The following is a 6027-nucleotide window of genomic DNA, read 5'->3' on the forward strand; positions in this document are numbered from 1 at the left end:
TGTGCATACAATTTTTTACCATTCTCTCTCGCTTTGTTAACAGTTTAACTTTTCCTTCAACCTATTCTATCTACCCTACATCAATAAGAGAAAATAAACCGATCGCGAGGGTAATAGATTAGGCATAATTCACGCGTCGAGAGAATTACAAAGAACAACAACGTCCGACAGTTGTTTTATTATAATTGCAATTTAGTACGCAGAGAACTGTTAAAGTCGCCGCGGTTGAGAGTAACAAGAAAAACGGATATAAGTGAGTAAAAATTGTCGCGGCGAAGGCTGACGAGCTTTACAATATAAAATGCGGTGATAGTATGTAGTAGCCCTCGGTAATGATTTCGCTAACCACATAGAGCGATAAATTCTGTTGAGCAAGGTCAAGTTGTCAGGGTATGCACAGGTCTTTATGCCGTATCATGACTGCGGGTAAATCAACGCAAGGTAAACACTGCTGTATGTATGCTCTTTACGTACTGTGCATACACACATTACACAGGCTTAGCCGCGGTTGTGTAAGACGGAAATCCTTGGGGGCGGCAATATTATGTAAAAGTACGGGAAGCTATTTGTAATTCATTGTATCACCTGCACCCAGGCCGCAGTAGCAGCTATAACGTGTGCATTGTTATACTTATGGGTAAAAATGTCACGTATAAGGAACGTCCGATGGATAAAATATACGGTTTTCCTGCCCAGGTAATTGTTCGTCAAGATCCGGTGAATTCTCTAGTCGGTGACCAAGTCAATCGCTAGATAATTACGCCCACATGGCCGCCTGGCAACAAGTCAAAACGGTTATATTATGGAAGTAATACTTTTCCCTTGATTTTCGTTACGAGGAAGTGGCACGTTGGGCATCTATCAAGTTTATACATCCACGAGGTACGGTGATTCTTCCAATAATCTGAGAAGAAAATAATATGAAAGTAACAAATAAGCAGCTGGATACATTTATTTATCATTTCAAATCGTTACAAAATTATGTTAAGATTCTAGTATACTCATTCGATTTTAATGTGCAACAATCTTATTATTCGTTAATTTCTTTTTTCATCGCGTTGGGTTTTCAATTTTACAGCACAGCACTTGTCGTTGTTTCTGATAATGAAATATAGGAAAAGTTGGAAAAAAAACTGTTGCGGTAAATTTTGTTAAAAACATCGTTTTTCCAACAAAATAAGCCATTGCGGATCGAAATATAACCAATCAAGTTAATTTTTTCACAATCTTATAGCAATCCTGAAATAAAAACTCGATATCTATAAGCTCTCGTTTATAAGTTCGAAATGTTTTCTTATCATATTTCAAAGAAAAGCATCGTACAGCCTACGAATATAATAATTTGAATAATATTCAAGGCGCGACTATCTCGTAATCAAATGAGCGAAAACTGTAATTGTCTTCCGACCAATCGAGAACCTCTTTGAACAAAAGAATCGGTTTGAAATTAATCAGTTTTTCATCGGTATTTTACGTTTCGTTGCATTTTATTTTTTTCTTCTATACTTACGCTTCCATCCCGAAATCGATTGATCCACTTCAAGGGGCTCGGATCGAGATGGTGAAATCGGGCTGTAGATCCTGAACACGGCCGCGTGTACCTATTATGTAACGGCAATAACTGTAAATATTTACCGGAACGATACGAGCGGTGAACGGTGGTTCGGAAAGTGGACCAACCGAAGCCGGTGGCCGTGTTAAAAATATAAAAGTGGTACAACCTTTCCCCTTCCCATGAGATCACGGCTCGGTACCCCGCACACCACAGCAACCCAGGACAATAAATGCAGGAAATGAGATAAACTTGCCAATTTTCCACCACAGGCCCTTTCTTTTTCTTATTTCTATTCTCGTCTTTATGTTCAGTATTGAACGATTTTTTTTAGGTGCAGCGTTACGCCGTGCATATTGACATTTAATAAACGCGAGCTTAGCCAGCGCGGCTGAGCAACGTTATTTACATTCTAAGGTTTAATTGTATGTGCCAGATAAGGATCTCTTACACAATTACTCCGGGACCCGGAGACGGCCGTAATCATCAGCGAGCACCGCCACATCTGTCCCACCTACGCGTTTCACCGTGTTGATTTATGCGACAGGAAAATAACGGAATTCCCTTGATAATTCTTCTAGTCAGCAAATCACTTCTCGAGATTGATATATACTACCGAGAAAATGGAGCACTCGTCGAAATCGCGCCGCGGTTAATCCGGACGAGTGGGTGAAACGGAAAATCGAAGCCAACGCTTTCGAGTCGTGCCACCGACGATGAGTTTGAATCTGAAATTCTTTTTCGAAACGCGAATAGTACCGGCAAGATACGGAACGCCAAAGTCCGGAGGTGAAGCGATCCGCCATTACGCCTCCGTAGTCGGACTTCCGGAGCCGCTTGGAAACAACGCTAAATCGTCCCCCTTCGAAATTAGGATTTTAGGACGATCTTGCGTCACTCGCAATTAGCCGTACCCATATACATCGAGTCGTCGGACGGCTACGCTCATCACTCCGCAGTCTGGGTCAACGGTTCTTTAAATAATTTCAACTAACTTCCAGCATTAGTTGGTTGCGTTGCCCCCAAACTATGGCACACTTACTCCCCGCCAACTAGAGGATTTCCACGCGCGTGTCAGTGTAACGTACACGAAAACCGCGAGGCTAAAGAGGAGAAAAAAATATTTGGGAGGTCTCTCTGAACTCATGGGTCTGAGTAATTCAATATAGTTTTCTGGTCAAGGTTGCAGTACGCGTTTGAGCCGGTGTTAAATCGTGAATCGAGTTTCGGTACACTCACACATAAGCCGATGACAGTTACGTGGGCTTCGGGAGAGTACCGTAACGGTTACATAGACACTTTCATGTCACTCCCCTATAGCTCTTGCTAAAGTTAATTTACATCGACACAGAAAGGCTTGCCACCGAGCTCTCTGAATAGAGAGATTGGCTCCGCAGTGTACGAGAAAGTTTACTGGTCCCAGGGCACCCGTGGAAGTGGCGGATAAACGATGCTTGTCCACGGCAGGAGGAGTGGAGGGGCTTTGGTTAACATTAGATGGAACGACTTTCGCATTGAACTTGTGGCCGAGGGTATTCAAGGATACGACAATGACCCGGAAGCGGCTGCAATCGATTTCCGTAAGCAAAATATCAGTTTAAAGAATCCCTGGAAACATCATTCTTTCACCGTGGATACGCAATTTCTTCGAAGATGAAAAAACGGACCTCGTGCGATTCAGACTTTGACGCACCTATATATCTCTAAATATGGAAGTTCACGTATCTCAAACGCGACAAGGTGCGCGAAAATCGCATTCTGCACGCTATTGTGAACAAAAACACTACAATGCATTTTCATTTAACGAAAAAACGAAGAAATGGCACGGATTCTACGGAATCGTAGTAGTAAAATCGTAGAATTCATGCCATTTCTTTATTTCTGCGTCAAACGAATAAGTATGGGAGTGTTTTTGTTCAGAATAGCGTAGAGTGCGGCTGTTAAGCACCTTTTCGCGTTTGAGATACGCGGAGATCGATATTTGGGGATATATACGCCAACGTCGAAATCGACTAGGGCAACCTCATAAATCCAGATGCCAAACGTTACAAAAAGATTTTCTGGAAAAATATGTGATCAACCGTTGGGTATATATGTAATGGAGTCTTGTAGACGTACATAACTAGGTATAACAAGATTCCAGGCGTATACAGTTATATACCTACCTGTTTTAGTTAGCCTGCACAGCGTTGCGGAGTGAAAATCTAACGGCACCATCCGCATCGCGGTCTAGTCCATAATTCTGACTGCAGTTCTGCCTATAAACTAATTGTAACTGCTCGACTTGCAGTCTATTTTGCAACAGTAATAATTTTATCTCTAACAAGCAAAAGCATACTCAAAGGCGTTCCGATGTGCGTTCGTAAATCGAAGCGTTACTTTTCCCCATTTATTACTACGGTAAAGAGGAAGGGATGTTTTTTTCTTTCACTTCTTTTCACTCTATTGTTTTATTTATTTATTTTCCCCTCTCTTTCGTATCGTTGTTTTATTTACAAGACGTGGGAATTGAAGCAAGTGGAGGATTACCACAAGGTAATCGAGGCTGTCAAACTTTCTCTTGAACAACTGTTATAAAGAAGGTATTAGGTGTAACGCTTTGACCTAGTCTTACCTAATTTTCTATCTTAAATTACTTGCCGCAACTTTCTTCGCGCATAATTATTTCCATTCCATCATTCGACAATCCAATTTTCTCTTTACGCTAGGCTTAACTGTCACGGTTAACCGTTAATCGTGCAGACGAGGTGTTTCTTCTCTTTGTCCACAGCTTCGTCTTCGAACATAACCACCAAGGACAGTAACGAAGTTGAAAAAAAACTTCTCGAATGAAATTTTTTACGTTGCCAAAACCAGTCACCCTGCAATGACAGGTATATACCGGTTTACACGTCAAACAAAACTCTCATAATATATCACTAAACACGTTCATCACGGCCGAGACATTGGCATTGAAAGTTTTCATTACGAGCATGATCAAATGATTTGAAAAAAAAAAATTTCCCGTCAACGCGGTGGCGAAATTTTTTTCCACCACACTTTGAGCAGCCACACGAATTTCGCATTCTATGCACATTGCATTACCTTACACTTAGGTATAATATAACAGCCGAGGCTTATGCAGGGCCTAAAAATGTTTTACCGTAACGCGATGACGCTCCAAGGTGAAAGTGATAACCACATTTACTGACCTACATTACTCGGCGTTTACGGTCCTCCTCCCATCCTCTCAGATCCACATCGGCAGCTCGTTCCTTGATCACGCCTTCGCACAGACGGCAGGGTCCTGCATTGCTGTCAAGCTCGTGACACCCCCGAACCCCTTCTTCGCGGCGTTCCTCGCAAAAGCTTGACCCAAAAAATTAAGCCAACGTTTGTTCTATTATTAGAACATCCACCTTATGCCGCTCCAGCGTCGAGATGAAAGACCGGTCATAAATCGTTGTGGCCTCTGTCAGATCCCTGACGGCATGACACAAAATTTAGACACTCCTTTTCTTGCAGCGTGCATGTTGAAAAAGAAGAACGATTATATGATGCAGCTATAAATGCAACCTTATCGTCGTCCCTGTTGTCGATATTATTTTACGTGGTCATAGGTATGTACTTCATTTTTATGTATTTTAAACTCCTGGCATTTTTCGTTGAGCGTGAAAAGCATAAGAATATTTTTCTTCTAGTTCCATTTCCATTTTTCCAGCTTATATTATAGGGAGGCTGCATCGATCGTGTAATTTCCTATAGTACAATTCGTTACTGTTATATATCTACTAAACCTGGACTCTGACCGATGGCAATTTTTTTTTTTTGCAATACCTACATCGAACGTTCTATTTAACGTAACGTCTACAAGCACTGAAAAAGTTTCTTTATCACACATGCGTCGAAAACTCGATTTTCGATGCCTGTAACACATGATTAAAATAGCCGTTTGCAGCGTTGTTGTGTAGTCCGAATCATATAAAGCACTGCGCACCGCTACACATGCGCACTCGAAGTAAACCGAGAGAGCAGCGCTTTCAAGCTCCGCACTTGTCTCCGGCTCGTACTCGCACGCAGACTCGTTACCATTCCCTGGTTTTCGTCACTCGTTGCATAAGGTACCATTTAAACGCTAGTGCGAGAAAACTTCACACAGTGCAGTTTTCATGCAATAGTGTTTCAAAGACTTTTTCGATGCTTGCACTTCTATTACGGGTGTTACAAAAAATAGAGTCCGACACTTGTATCGAAAAACCCTATTTCAACACTGCAGAGGTGTGGTACAACGAACCGTATTATATAGATACATCATGGAATGTACCTACAGAACGATCGTTCGAGGTCAGCTCCAAACATTTCTCCCAATTAATATATCTTCTAATAAAATTGCTATTGCGTATAATTCATGTTTACAGACATATACATATATACATATATATATACGCACACATAAACTTACGTGTATATACATATGTATATAATATATAATATAT

General features: G+C 41.3%; 1 long non-coding RNA gene across 1 annotated transcript; it reads right to left on the reverse strand.

Moving 5' to 3' along the window:
- Positions 1-4032: 4032 nt before the first annotated feature.
- On the reverse strand, positions 4033-5163 carry LOC124182654. Its single transcript, XR_006870830.1, has 3 exons — positions 5108-5163; positions 4744-5014; positions 4033-4413 (listed from the first exon to the last, which is right to left on the reverse strand). It is a non-coding gene; the product is annotated as an uncharacterized LOC124182654 (long non-coding RNA).
- Between the last annotated feature and the right edge of the window lie 864 nt (positions 5164-6027).

Source organism: Neodiprion fabricii, chromosome 5 (assembly GCF_021155785.1).
Source record: "Neodiprion fabricii isolate iyNeoFabr1 chromosome 5, iyNeoFabr1.1, whole genome shotgun sequence".
NCBI classification, from domain to species: Eukaryota; Metazoa; Arthropoda; class Insecta; order Hymenoptera; family Diprionidae; genus Neodiprion; species Neodiprion fabricii.